Below are 14993 nucleotides of genomic sequence, written 5' to 3'. Positions count from 1 at the left end.
CTCCTATTTCAATCTTTTTGCAGGTTTGAAAACATTTTAAATCAGTGGCTGGGCCTAAAGAGTTTAACAAATGAATGTTAGAATAAATTAGCCCAATGTGAAGGGGGACTCAGCTCCAGAGGACTTCAGTTATTGGGTAGTTTAAATGTACAGTAAGTACTGTAAGTAAAATTCCCAATCATAGAAGAGCATGCAAACCTTGGAATTACCTTCCTTTATGCTAATGCATCATCTCACCTATCTATACAAGTCATAGAAATCTACATCTGACTCCCTGTGAGGGACAAGATTTTTCCACAGGAAATTAAGCGTACATGTGCAGACGAGCTGACAAGCAGCTAGCAAGCTTTGTTTGGGCTTTGGAAAAGATGACACTTGCTTAGTTAAGCTGGCCAACTTTAAAAATACAGCCATTTTTGTTTACCACAGCCTTAAGCCAAAGGTGGAGAATGTGTGGCCTTCTGAATGTTGTTGGACTCAAACTCCCATCATTCACAGCCACCATGGCCAATGGTCGGGTGTGATGGGAGTTGTAGTCTGACAGCTGGAGGGCCACAGATTCCTCATGCCTGGCCTTAGCAAACATCTCTAACATGTATACTAGGACAGCTAAACTTCTGAAGCTACCTGTCCATCTTGCTAACCAGCTTAATGAAGGAGAAGAGACAGTTCATCGCATATCCCTCTATTTAACTTAGCAGGCACATTCAGCAAAGGCTCCATGGAAATATGGAGTGATTACTAAGCCAGCCTTCCCCAACTTGGTGCTGTTCAAATGTTTTGGACTGCAACTCCCATCAGCCCCAGGCAGAAAGGCCAATGGTCAAGTATGATGGCAGTTGTAGTCCAAAACATCTGGAGGGCACCAGGTTGGGGAAGACTCTAATAAGCCATGGTGAACAGTGGTTTATTGATCTTTACACTTTCAGGCCACTTTACCCTATAAATCATCCTGAATTATATTGTATTGTATTATATTATTCATTTCATTTCATTTCTATACTGCCCAATAGCCGAAGCTGTCTGGGGGGTTCACAAAAATTAAAACCACAAAGTACAACATAAAACAATATAAAGTATGAAAGCTTAAAACGACAAATAGAAGTACAACCAGAATAAAAGCTAGCAGCAATGCAGAGATTTAAAATATATATTTAAAACAGCAGAGCTAAAAGACTAGATCTAGTGCTAAAATGCTGGGGAAATAAAAAGGTCTTCCCCTGGTGCCAAAAGGACTACAACATAGGTGCCAGGCGAACCTCTCTAGGGAGTTCATTCCACAGCCTTGGTGCCACAGCAGAGAAGGTCCTCTTCCTAGCCACCCGCCTCACTTCCTTTGGCAGGGGACCCTGGAGAAGGACCCCTGAGGATGATCTTAGGGTCCAGGCAGGTACATATGGGAGGAAGTGATCCTTCAGGTAACCTGGCCCCAAGCCATTTTGGGCTTTGGATGTTTATACCAGTACTTTGAATTGGGCCCAGACATGGACTGGCAGCCAGTGCAGCTGGAAAAGAACTGGCATAATGTGATCTCGTTGGCCAGTCCCCATTAACAATCTCGCTGCCCTGTTTTGGACCAGCTGAAGTTTCTGGATGATTTTCAAAGGCAGCCCCATGTATAACGCATTGCAGTAATCCAAACGATAGGTTATCAGAGAGGTTGTATATAGTGTACCTTTGCTCATTAACCTCAGCTAAAGCAGTTTTGCTGTTTGGTTTTCTTACGGCGCATCCAGAGAATGCAAATCCTTTGCTTTTGGCCTGGGAAAAGTGTGGAACTGGTGGCTAACTCACCTACTTTCAAAAAAACAATCACCCATCCCAAACAAAGTCCTAGAAATTTGTATAATCGGGGGGGGGGAGTATGCCTCATTGAATATTAGCATTTGTTTATTTGGATAAATAATGAGACATTTTGAAGCCTGCCTTATAAGAAATTTCAGATCTCTGAAGCTTAACATGTGAAAATGATTTTAAAAGGAAGTGGGGTAATAATAACCAGCACTGATTCCCATGCGCATTAGACTAGATTTTTTTTTCTTCCTACTGATGCTATTAAACAAGCAACAAACAAACAAAACAGAGCTAGACTCCTTCCCTCTCTCTCTTTTTCTTCTGATGTGCATTCCAGAGTTCATTTTCAGCCATACTTACAACACTGTTTTGTGTGTTTTTTAGACGGACAGGAATCAATTGTAGAGTTTCTTCTAAGTGTGGCTGGTCATCTTGCATGCGGTTCACTGAACAATTTAGCAATCCACATGCAAAGTTTCAGAAGGATCACATTTCTGATCTCCCTTTAGACCATTTGCTGGAAAGGTATTTTATATGGAAACTGAATTCTTTTGTGAGCTAGGTTCAGTGTTTAAACACTCCTGCTTTATTGGAAGTGCTAGTTTCAATTTTTCTTCTTAAGCTGTATTCATATACAACGGTATTTTTTATTAGGGTTACCAGTCTGAATCTGAAGCAGGCCTCATATATCTTTAACAATGATGGACAAATCTATCAGTTTCACTTTTCTCCACATTCAAATCTTTTACATTCCAAGTTCTTTCCATCCCATATATGAAGAAATCTACAAAGGTTCTTATCAAAAATGAACTGAAGTGAAGTGGGCACCCATCTGCACTGGCTACTTTCAATAGGTACAGCTATTTCCAGCATGGAGAAGACCCTGCTGTACCTGGCTGCCACACAGCTGTTAAAGATGAGGAGCCTGTCAGAAAGAAGAGGTGGTAATTCAGGCACCACAAACATAGCTGAATATACAGGGATTCAAACCCAGAACTAAGTGCCCAAAGAAGCCCTCTGCCTGAATGGGTGCATTCATCAGTTTCAGTTTCTCCCATGTTCATTAAATATATATATATATATATATATATTCTCAAGTTCTTTCCATTCCATTTATGAAGAAATTTGTGGATTTCAGTAATTCAAAAACAAACAGAATGAAATTCTCACCCATCCCTAATCTTTAATAGAAGGGAGGGAGAATTTCAGCAAGCACTACTTCTCCTCACCTCATGGTATTGTGAGAAAAGCTGTGCCCGTAACTATTAAGATAATATAGGATATTGAACTTGGCCTCCACAAAACTGAGTTCAAACTCTTACCCAGCTATGAAGCAAGTAGAGATTTGGGCTATAAGTGGGGTGGTACAGGTTTAAATACAAAGGTCCGCATAGTTAAAGCAATGGTATTCCCTATAGTAACCTATGGCTGCGAGAGCTGGACCATAAGGAAGGCTGAGCGAAGGAAGATAGATGCTTTTGAACTATGGTGTTGAAGGAAAATTCTGAGAGTGCCTTGGACTGCAAGAAGATCAAACCAGTCCATACTCCAGGAAATAAAGCCAGACTGCTCACTTGAGGAAATGATATTAAAGGCAAAACTGAAGTACTTTGGCCACATAATGAGAAGACAGGAGACCCTGGAGAAGATGCTGATGCTAGGGAAAGTGGAAGGCAAAAGGAAGAGGGGCCGACCAAGGGCAAGATGGATGGATGATATTCTGGAGGTGACAGACTCGACCTTAGGGGAGCTGGGGGTGGCAACAGCCGACAGGAAGCTCTGGCGTGGGCTGGTCCATGAAGTCACAAGAAGTTGGAAGCGACTGAACAAATAAACAACAAACACAGGTTCAAATCCCCACTCAGCCATGAAACCCTGTGGGTGGCCTTGTACCATTCAGCCTAACCTATCTCATGGGGTTATTGTGGAGATAACATATGGGCAAGGAACAATATATGCCACCCTGAGGTCCTTGGAGGAAGGATGAGATATACATGAAAATGAACAAATAAATATGGAAGGCACTATGCCACTGAACATGAGCAATGGTGGGAAATGGCTATTGCCTTCATATCTTGCTTGTGGACTTCTCATAGGTATTTGGCTGGCCACTGTGGGAAACATGTCTCTGGACTAAACAGAACTTCTGATCCAGCAAGGCTCTTCTTATTTTATTTTATTTACTTACTTTTTTTTACTATATTTTATCCCATTTTTCCCCTTCTGCAAGGAACCCAAGGTGGCTTACATGGTCCTCTTCCTTTCCATTCTATCTTCAAATCAACCCTATGAGGTAAGTTAGGCTGAGAGTCAGTGACTGGCCCAAAGCCACCCAGTGAGCTTCCATGGCCAAGTGGGGACTAGAACCCGGATCTCCTGAGGCCTAGTCCAACACTCTAACCACTACACCGTCTCTTCTTATGTCCTTACGAAGCTCCCTGAGTTTCCTTGAGTTAGTCATTCCCTCACAGCCTAACCTTCCTCAGAGATGTTATGAGGATAAAATGGAACAATCCCTGTGAACACCACCAAGACATGACTGGAGGTGGGAGGGAAGGAAGAGTTTGCTGTAACCTGCTCTGGGAGCTGTAAGTTAAAACTAGATATCACGGCCAGGTTGCAGACTGAAACGTAGGGCCAAATACTCATTACTACAAGTTCAGATTTTTATTTTTATTTTAAACGCTTGCTAGTGTAGAAATGTCCACACCAGCTCCCCTCCTTCCTATGCTACTGAACCATGTAATTAGCTAACCCAACTCTGATGAAATGACAGCCAGCAATATTTCTTTAATTAGTGCCATCTTCACAATTTTATTCAAAATAGCCCTCCATGTAATTACTGATACTTGTTGTGTGTGTGTGTGTGTGAGAGAGAGAGAGAGAGAGAGAGAGGGAGAGTGAGAGAGAGAGAGAGAGAGAATGAGAGAGAGAGAGAGAGAATGAGAGAGAGAGAGAATTTACTGAAGAAGGTGGTAAATGCAGAGAACATATTTTGTGCTCTCAGGAGGAGAGCAGCCTGATTTAGAAGAAGGGAAGGTTTCACAGGAGAGGTAGGTATAATTAAAATATCCACAAGATATCCTTTTAAATAAATATCCTTTTTTTTATTTTATTTTAACGCAGAAAGAAAAGTGGATTTGTCCATAGGCAGGCAAACATACATTCTCATTCTAAGGCTACTGTGTTTGCCTGGAGTTGTGTGAATAAACCAGCTTGGTATCCCTTCATTATAAATATTCACAGTGCAGTCTCTCTGTTACACATCACAGGAGATTCCCCATTGGATGCCTATGACTTTTTTCATATCTTCTGTTTACTAAGCTCTATCATGGCTACTTGCCAGTTTCTTCTAAGAGGAGAATTCACTGGTGTGCTGAATTTTTCGTGCCGAATTGAAAGCACTAAAAGAAAAGAGGACAGAGAGATAACAAGAGAGAAAAGTATTGCCTTTAATTCTGTTGCAAATTTCTTGGGGGTCGGGTTTGGTGGAGGGTGTTCCCCCCCCCATAGAACTTATGTATTTTGTGCAGATGGGTTCAAAAGCAAAGAAAAAAAATGCTAGTTCCCCCCCCACACACACACACACACACATTCTGAGAAAAACAGCATTCTCTTCTGAATAGCAGCTGTTTCTCTGTTGTGCTTTCTGAAACTCTAGATATAAAAGACACTTTTTGTGGATATTATGAGAGCCAGAAGGTTCTGCTAGTTGTATGACTTTTTACTTACCACACATCAAAAGGGCAACTTTCAAAAGAGGAATCTCCATCTGTAGTTCCTGTTTCACAGATGGTGAATTTTCACTAGGTCAATGAAACGCTGCAAAAATATCTGTTGCCATTTAAGGGAGCATTCCTATGTCCCTTGGGGGGTTTCTCCATGACAATGGAAGGAGAATCGAATGGAGGATTACCCAGCTTTTTTTAAGGGATCGGCTTTGGTGCACTCATGTCTGCACAGGGCTCTGTGAATGAGTGCACAGCATCAGTATAAGTAGCTTCAGAGAAGATACTTCCAGGGGCGGGGGTTGGAGTGAATGTCATCTGACTGGCAGGGGCTGCTCAACCAATACTAGAGGTCCCCTCCTCCAGGCTCTCCACCCCTTTCTCCTTTGCTAAAATCCTGGGCGATTTCCTCCAGTGTCTTGCCAAACATCACTGTCCTTCTGTCCCCCCCTCCCTCCACCGCCATCATTACGTACTTCCTTAAACCAACAGTCATCACAGGGACACAGCATTCCCCCTGCCTGGAAGCTGCTGAAGCTGTGAACAATCTCCTTCTCTCCCCTGCCCCCCGCATTACTTACTTCTTAAATAAACAATCATTATAGGAACACAGTGTTCTCACTGCCCTGCTGCCATCAATCACAGCTTCAAAGCTTCGAAGCTTTGACATTAAGGCTCCTAAACGCATTATTTTGATTCATGGAAATCTAGTAACTCCAGGAGGGTGCATTTCAGGAACAAGCCTCATTGACCACAATGGGAGTTACTTCTGAGTAGACACACATATGTTTGTGCTGGGAAAGGCAGAGAGGGGAAATAAAGGGATGGGAAACCAGCCCCCATTCTAACCTGATGCTGTATAGGAGTGAAGGTGTGAATTAGTTATTTCCAAAGAGAATAAACAAACAGTGGAGAATCACAGCTTCGGGAAAGCGCTTTACAACCTTTAGGGAAGTAGTGCTTTAAAATGTGCTATTTCAATTGAGGGGGATCTCTGTAAATGCTGGGGTGTGCATTCAGGGGAAAAGCCTCCTTGACCATAATGGGAGTTACTTCTGAATGGACACCAATTGGTTTGTGCTGGGAAACAAACACAGGGACAGGAAACACCCCTTGACCGGGGTCACAGTGAAAAGCGCACCCCTGGGCAAGGCTAGCATACCAGAGGTAAATGTGGGGGTTGAGGCACACAACAACTATACCACGGAGGTATAGTTTATACCTTATACATTAAGGAAAAGAATCGGACTTAAAGCAGTCTCGGGAAATCCGGTTTTTCCCCTATAAGCTCCATGGTGGCTGCTGGATGGCCACAACGTCATGTATCCCTAACGACCTCCAAACACAGCCAGCTCAGAGTAAATTGTTGGTGGAGACACCCCCCTAGACAGCATCTGGGGGACATAGAATTTTTCAGTTTCTGGGCTCTGAGGCTGGAACCAGGGCTCTGACGTCGGAGCCCAGAAACCATGCTACCTGTCCCCTCGTAGCCGGCGTCATTCTCTCCATGCCAGCTACATCTCTGCACTGGGAAACAGCGTGGAGATGGGGAAAAGGGAGCAGTCCCAGGGGCAGGGAGGAGAGGAGATCACGGAAGCTGCATTACACAGCTTCATATGTGCCGCATGGCCTCCTCTCCTCCCGCTCCAAAGCTCCCTCGCTAGACAGGCAAAATTGCCTGTCTAGCCAAAAATGCAGTGTGGCCAGAGCACGGAGGTGAGGATCACCTCTGTGCTCCTGCTGCCCTGTATTGGATAGTTGTCAGCCTCGGAGTTCAGAGGCTGATGACTATCTCCATAGGATTGCACCCTCAAAGCTCCAATATTCCTAATGTGTTTTTCCCCATCCAGAAGGAGCTGTTCAAAAACCTGAGATATCTAGGGATTATTTACAGGTTTTAATTAAAGAATTTTGTGGATCTTGGAAGAAATTCAAGAAAACAATTCAGATTTTTTTCCACATTCAGTTGTCAGACCTAGGGCTGCACAACCCTTTTGTGACATCATAGCAGCCTAACCAATGGCAGCTTTGTGGGGGGAATCTCTTACATGGACACCCGTTACACAAGCTCATCCTCGATATCAGAATACACAACTACCTGCTGCTGAAAAATACAAACTATTATGGTAAGGTTTTCCCATATATAATGCTGTAGGCAAATATACAGAGCACAATGGCCAATTTTAAAGCTGGATATAAATCAGCTACTATTAGCATTAAACAAAAAAAAAAACTACAAGAGAAGCTATGCATGGATCTAGCTGTGTAGACAAACTAGTTTGTCTACACAGCTAGATCCATGCAACTACACTAGTTTGAGTGTAGACATACTAGAAAGCATCCACCACAGATGTACAGACAGTGAATGCATCTCAGAATGCTGGAAAATATAACTTTATTTTCAATAAAGCCCAATGTGTTTCGGCCCTATTGTTTTTAGGAGCCTTCTTCAGGAGTTGTAAAAGATACAGTAGTTGTTGTTGTTGTTGTTGTTCAGTCATTCAGTCGTGTCCGACTCTTCGTGACCCCATGTACCATAGCACGCCAGGCCTTCCTGTCCTGCGCTCTCTCCTGGAGCGTGCTCAAGTCCATATTCATTGCATCAGTGATGCTATCTAGCCAAAAGATACAGTACACAACATTAATTCTTAAAATGAACAATAGACAACAGCAAATAAATTCAGTACAAATTGCATACGCCTTTGTAGTTACTAGCTTTAAAACTGCCTTCTGAGAACTCAGAGTGATATATCTCTTCAACTCAGTAACTGGCAGGTAAAGTAATTACTGAAGGCAACAGATTTAAATATCGTATAGGTGGGTGTTGGCAATCCCTTGCTCAGATTATAACAATTTCAGAGAAATGTAAGCCCTGTTTAGGTGTTCAGATGAATGTGTAAGGGCTTAAAGGGGGTAGAGCATCAGGGCCATGCATGTTGGCCCCAGGAGAAAGGGAGCTGAGGAAAGCAGGGAGGGAGGGAGGGAGGGACCTATGAGAAATGATTGAGGTGAACAGGACATTATCCATTGAGTGAGTCTCTGCATCAATGTGGATGGCTAGACAGGATGATCTGGGAGAACTTCTTCCAGGGTGATGTTGATCCTTTTCCTTTAAGGCTAAAGTCACCTCTAGGCCCTCTGTTTCTTTCATACACACACACACACACACACACACACACACACACACACACAGGGATCTAAACACCCAATCTTATTGTTCAATAGATTTATGAAATTAAATGTTCTAGGGTTCTCTTTACCAGTTCTCTGAACTGCCCCCTGGGGAAGGGATGTATTTCCATAGTAAAGCACCTGCTTGGCATGCAGAAGGTTCCAAGGTAAAGCTGAGGAAGAACGCTGTTTGAAACCCTGGAGAGCCACTGCTGGTTAGTGTAGATGTTACTGAACTAGATGGACAAATGGTCTGACTTGGCTTAAAGCAGCTTCCTATATTCCCTCTATTTATATTCAGCCTCAAAGTTAGGCAACGTGCTCTGTACATTTGCCCACATTAAATATATGGGGGAGGGAGATGCCATAATAACAGACCATATTGTATTATGAGATGTCTTGGCCAAGAAGTGAAAGCCAGTGTGCTTGAACAAGATGGAGGAAAGACATCAATAACTCTGCTGCTCTTCTTTCCCCTCTCATTCCTGTGCTCACTTCCCTCTTTCTGGAATTGTATGCAATTTCAGGTTTCAGTAGGTCACAGAAGTGTTAGTATGGATGGGTGAAATTTGCAGCAAGTTTCAAAGTATATATTCTTGAATGTGCAGGAATAATTCAATATACAATTCATTCAACAATATATTTTAAGAGCATCTGTTAATTTTTTACTCCTCCCGATAGTGAGAAATATAGGTGCTCTGGAGGAGTAACCATATATGGTCTGGAACATGGAAGGAACTGCATTCCCTGCCATCCCAAAATGGCACCCCTGCCTGTCTGTCATGGGTGGCAGGGACATATAGATGTCCTTTGACAACATGGTCACTTACCACTGTGTACATACAAACACGAGGGGGGTGGCGAGTGCTTTGTAGCATCTGCGCACATTCATTCATCTTTCAACAGCTGCCATTATTAAGTCATCTTCTTGTGGTATAAAAGCCAAAAGAGTTGCAATGGGGAAAGTTTGCCTAACCCTCTCATGCTGCTTTTCTCAAATCTGAACCCAGTTCTTGAAAGTAAAGTTGAATAACCGGAGGAGAGACTTGGCAAACAGTCTTGGAATAGCCTTTCTGTGCTTGCTGAGAGAAAGCAGAGCCAATTACGGACTCTGTGCCTTCTGTGGCAGAGTGCCAGGGCTCCTCTCCTGTTTATCATCCCATCCCTCCTGCTATAGTAGCACGAACTGTTTAGTCAACCTGCTGCGAAATGAGCCTTTCTGTTTGGTTTTCCTTGTTGAAAGAACTGCTCCTTTTGGCCATGCCAAAATGGGATGTCTTTATTTGTTTCCATCATGCTTGCTGCTAGAATGGGAGCTTGGAACCTAGTGAGGAGGGAATTGCACTGATTGTTGAATTCACACTTGCCCTAGAAAGAAAGGGATTTAGCTCATTTATCTTCACCACAGACACACACATGTTCTGTTTTCTTTTCTTTTTCATTTCTTTAATCAGTCTTCATTGCACTGGTCACAGCGAGTGACCATCTAATACAGGAGTGGGCAACATGTGGCCCCCATGGCCTGGAGTGCAGCTCCTTCCATTCCTCCCGCCACCCCCACATTGCTGAAATTTGGCAGTGCAATGGGGGCGGGGGGGAATCAGCAGTTTGATCCTGAAATTTGGAATCAAACAGCTACAAATGCTCAAAAGTGCCAAACTGAGCTTGTCTGCAAGCTAAATGTGTCCCTTTTGAGTCTCTGTAGTGTTTTGCCACCACATTTCTGCAGCCGACCACCAGTTTTCTAGGTGGTGGAGCAGCAGGAGTGTGGCCCCCTGGGATGTTCAGGGGCTGAAAAATGGCTCCCGGCCTGCCCAAAGTTGCCTGCTCCTGATCTACTACATCCATGTCCCTTCCAATTAGATATTTGTCTTTCTGGATTTCCAAACAACCAAGTTTAAAATGGTGTATTGGAAAGGCCCTCTACATGGCCATAGATTTAAATTGCCACACTTTGAATTTTGTGGAGCTGTTTCCCAAAGTGTGTGTTTTGTCAAAAGGTTTTCACAGTGTTCTTGATTTGAATATCAACTGACAAGGAACAGAGGTTTTCAAGGGACTTCTGGGGGAACCAAGGATTCAGTCCTTCAGTCCTTTTCAGGAATTCTATAGTGAGAAGATCAGGGACTTACTAAAAAGAAGGACATGGAATGGCCATTGAAATGCATTGGTTCATTCTGAATGGCCATAGGAAATCGCTGGAAGAATCTAGGGATCATCTTCAAATCAAAATACCTGCAAGAGATGAACATTGATCTTTCCTAGAAAACAACTACAAATCAAAACACTTACTAATAGAGTGGTTTGAGGGAACAATGCCAATGACCTCTAACACAGCAGTTTCTAGGGATCATCTCCAAGTAAACAAAGAAATAAGAATGCAATAAACAAAAGGTGATTACAGTGTTACATAAAGATCTAAAAGGACCATTTTCAAACAGCCTAGCTATGTTGTGGGGAGGGTGCGAAAAACTGTCAAGGGTTATTTCCATGCTTTCAGATGCCACCCCACACACACACACACACACACCCAGCAACTTCCCTTTACAAATGGCCTGTACTTTCAAATAGCCATAGGAAATCACTGGACTGAGATAAACAGCCAGACATTAAACAGCAGGAGCCCCAGCAATGCTCACAGGTGATAAAACATCCCCAGAGCCCCGAAAACATGAATGCTCCTCCTTCTACATAGCCTCAATATTCAGGTGTCCTTCAGAATGCCTATAGGAATGCATTAGATGGACACAAGGAATCCCCCAGAAAAGAGCAGGATCCCCCAAAATGCTCCAAAGTAACAAAGGGAGAACCACCAAACTCCCCAAGAGTCCCAGTTTGATGCATGCTTCATAGCAATAGCCCCTCCGTCCTCATGGCCATTATATTGACGTGACCTTTGGAATGGCCATGGGAATAAATTGGAATGAGATGAGCAGCCCCACAGTAAACAGCAGGAGCCCCAACAATGCTCACTGGTGATAGTACCCACAAACATGCCCAGAGCCCTTATTACATTAATGCTCCATAGGAATAGCCCCTCCTTCTGCACGGCCTCACTATACAAGTGTCCTTCAGAATGGCCATAGGAATGCATTGGACCAGCACTAATGGCATAAAAGAGCAGCAGGAGCCCCAAAATGCTCACAGGTGGTAGAGTTAGTAGCCCCAGACATCTGCAGAACCTCGATTACATGAATGCACCATCAGAATTGTAACGATAGAGTTTATACTTTATTGACACTTCCTTAGTATTAAAGGAGTTGGTATTTGAGGACATAAAGTTACATGGCCTGGGCAGTTCCAGAGGCCTGTAGGTTGCTGTGCAAGAGATTCTTAGATGCTGTCAAGAATGGGCTAAATGTAGTGGGAGCCATTTGGGCAGCTTGGGTAGTCACCTAAGAAGCAGTCACCTGGAGGTTGAGTGTTTTGGCCCTTTCTCAGCCTTGCTGCTCAAGGCCACGCTCTGCTCCGGTTAATTGGAAAAGTGATAACAAAAGTGTTGTGGGAAGATCCAGCATCATTGGAGGGTGGAGTGGGGTGTCTTGAGACTGGGCTTGGATTGGGTGCTTCAAATCTGCCCTGAGTTGCTAGGGCTGGGCAATAAAAAGGGGGCTAAGGAAGGGGTGGGTGCCTCTTCTTGGCCCTGATGGTACTAGGGTATGCTGCTGGTTGATGGCTATCCTGGGAGGCCCATACTTTGGTATGTATAGGATAGACTAGCTAGCGTTGTTGTTTTGCTCTTGGGAGTGTGTGCCTTGGTGTTTGGCGTTTCTGGTTTTGCTTAGAGTTTTGTACCTTTCTTGTAATTTCCTTTACAATCTACCACCTCTCCCCATTCCTTCCTCTTTGTTCCTTTCCCCTAATAAACTTTTATCCAACTTCCAGTTGGTGTGGTGTGTCCTGTATAACTTCAGTGCTAAATACAGTGCCTATTGGCCTGGAGGTGAGCTACTGGGCTAACTTGGGGATAATTTGTGGCCAAGTTGGGTCTGGCCTACCTTGCAGGGTTATTGGGGTGAAACCAGCAACTCTTCACAGATGCTCTTTTAAATAAAGTTATATATTAAGTTATTCCTTTCGTTTGCCTTGGACCCAGAAATATTACAGGAATAGCCCTTCCTCCTGCATTGGACTCAGTATTGGACTGATGGCCATTCAGATGGATACCTTAATATTGTGCCCATGCACAAGGAGGAGCCATTCCTATGGAGCATGCTTGAAATAGTGACTCTTGGGGACTTTGGTGGTACTAACATGAGCAGTTTCAGGGCTCCTGCTCTTTTCTGGGGGCCTCCTGTGCATTCCTATGGCCGTTCAGAAGGACATCTGAATATTATGGCCATGCGCTAGGAAGGGAATACCTAGAGAGTATGCATCAAATTGGTACTTTTGGGATTTGGGGGGGGGTACTAACTCTGTCACGTGTGTATAGTTTTGGGCCCCCTGCTTTTTTCTGTGGGATGGCTTTTCCAGCCCAGTGCATTCCTATGGCCGTTCAGAAAGACATCTGAATATTATGGCCATGTGCAAGGAGGGGACCATTCCTAGGGAACATAAATCAAATAGGATGCTTGGGGGTATTAACTCTGTGACCTGGGAGCAGTTTTGGGCTCCTGGTCTTTTCTGTGGGGCTTCCCGTCTCTGTCCAATGCATTCCTATGGCCATTCTAAAGGACACCTGACAATTATGGCCATGTGGACAGAAGGGCCATTCCCATGGAGTGTGCTGCATGCAACACATCTGGGCTCTTAGTTTGTTTGACAGTACTTACTCTCTCACCTGTGAGCAGTTAGGGGGCTCCTGCTCTTTTCTATGGGGAGAAAAGGCAATGTATTTGTCAAAGCCTAACATATTTCTATGGCCATTCAGAAGAACATCTCAAAATTATGGCCATGTGATTTTTGTGAACCACCCAGAGAGCTTTGGCTATTGGGCAGTATAAAAATGAAATAAATAAAATAACTAAATAAGGACAGGGCATTCCTATGGAGCATGCATCACATTCCAACTCCTGTGATGTTAGGGGGTACTAACTCTGTCACCCATGGGTATTTTGGGGGCTCCTGCTCCTTCCTGTGGAGCTACTTGTTGGCCCAACGCATTCCTATGGCCATTCTGAAGGACAAATGAATATTATGGGCATGTGTAAGGAGGGGCCATTCCTATGGACATGCATCAAACAGACTCTTAGTATGTTCCAGGTGCTAACCATAGCATCCATGAGCAGTTTGGGGGCTCCCACTGTTTTCTGTGGGGCCGCTTGTCTCAGTCCGATGCATTACTATGGCCATTTGGAAGGACACCTAACGTTATGGCGATGCGGAAGGACAGGCCATTCCTGTGGAACATGCTTCAAATAGTGACTCTCGGGGACTCTGAGGCTACTACTACAATCACACGTGAGCAGTTTGGGAGCTGCTGCTGTTTCCTGTGGGGCTGCTCATCTCAGTTCAATGAGTTCAATTCTGAAAGACACCTGAATATTATGGCCATGCACAAGGAGGGGCCATTCCTATGGAGCACACATCAAACTGGGATTCTTGGGTGTTTCAAGGTACTCCTTTGTCAGCTGTGAGCAATTTTGTGGCTCCTGCTCCTTTCTATGGGCCTGCTTGTCTCAGTCCTATATATCCCTATGGCTGTTCCAAAGGACACATGAATATAATGGCTATACAGAAGGCGGAGCTATTCCGATGGAGTATGAATCAAACTAGGACTGTTGGGTGTTTCAGGGTACTCTCTATGTTACCTGTGAGAAGTTAGGGGGCTCCCTATGGACATTCAGAAGGATATCCCAATATAATGGCTATACAGAAGGAGGATCCATTCCAAAGCAGCATGCATCAAACTCTGGGGATGTCTAGAGGTACTAACTGTATCAACTGTGGGCAGCTTTGCATCTCCTGCTCTTTTCTGGGGGGCTGATTGTGTCAACCCAATACACTCCTATGGCCATTCCAAAGGACACCAGAATATTATGTCTGTGCAGAAGGACAGGCCTTTCTTATGGAGCATTCAGGTAACTAGGACTCTGGGGATGTTTGGGTGAACTAGCTATCACCTCTAAGCTTGGGGGGGGGTGTTCCTGCTCTTTTCTGGAGACGTTTGTGTCAATCCAATGCATTCCTATGGCCATGCAGAAGGAGAGGCTACTCCTAGGGAGATTTCATGTAATAAATTGGGGGTACTATCACCTCTGATCATTTGGGGGGCTTTTGCCCTGGGGGGCTGCTTGTGTCAGTCCTACGGCCATTCTGAAGGAAGGGCCAATCCAATGGAGCATGCATCACACTGGGACT

At 44.1% G+C, this 14993-nt stretch overlaps 1 protein-coding gene across 2 annotated transcripts in view; it reads left to right on the top strand.

The window, feature by feature from the left end:
• Positions 1 to 14993, top strand: part of LINGO2 (leucine rich repeat and Ig domain containing 2) — a 114623-nt gene that overhangs the window by 20616 nt on the left and 79014 nt on the right. Inside the window, exon 1 of one of the 2 annotated variants that reach the window (XM_084832150.1) lies at positions 4688 to 4847. The exons of the other annotated variant lie outside the window; for it this stretch is intronic. The gene's annotated coding sequence lies outside the window, so the exon portion shown is untranslated. Of the gene's footprint in view, positions 1 to 4687; positions 4848 to 14993 lie in introns of those variants that run through there. 2 annotated transcript variants of the gene reach the window in all.

Source organism: Heloderma suspectum, chromosome 2, assembly GCF_057233095.1.
Source record: "Heloderma suspectum isolate Gila_16-S chromosome 2, 16-S_ref, whole genome shotgun sequence".
Lineage (NCBI taxonomy): Eukaryota > Metazoa > Chordata > Lepidosauria > Squamata > Helodermatidae > Heloderma > Heloderma suspectum.
Note: the sequence above shows the minus strand (reverse complement) of the source record. Positions and strands in the feature narration are given on the sequence as shown.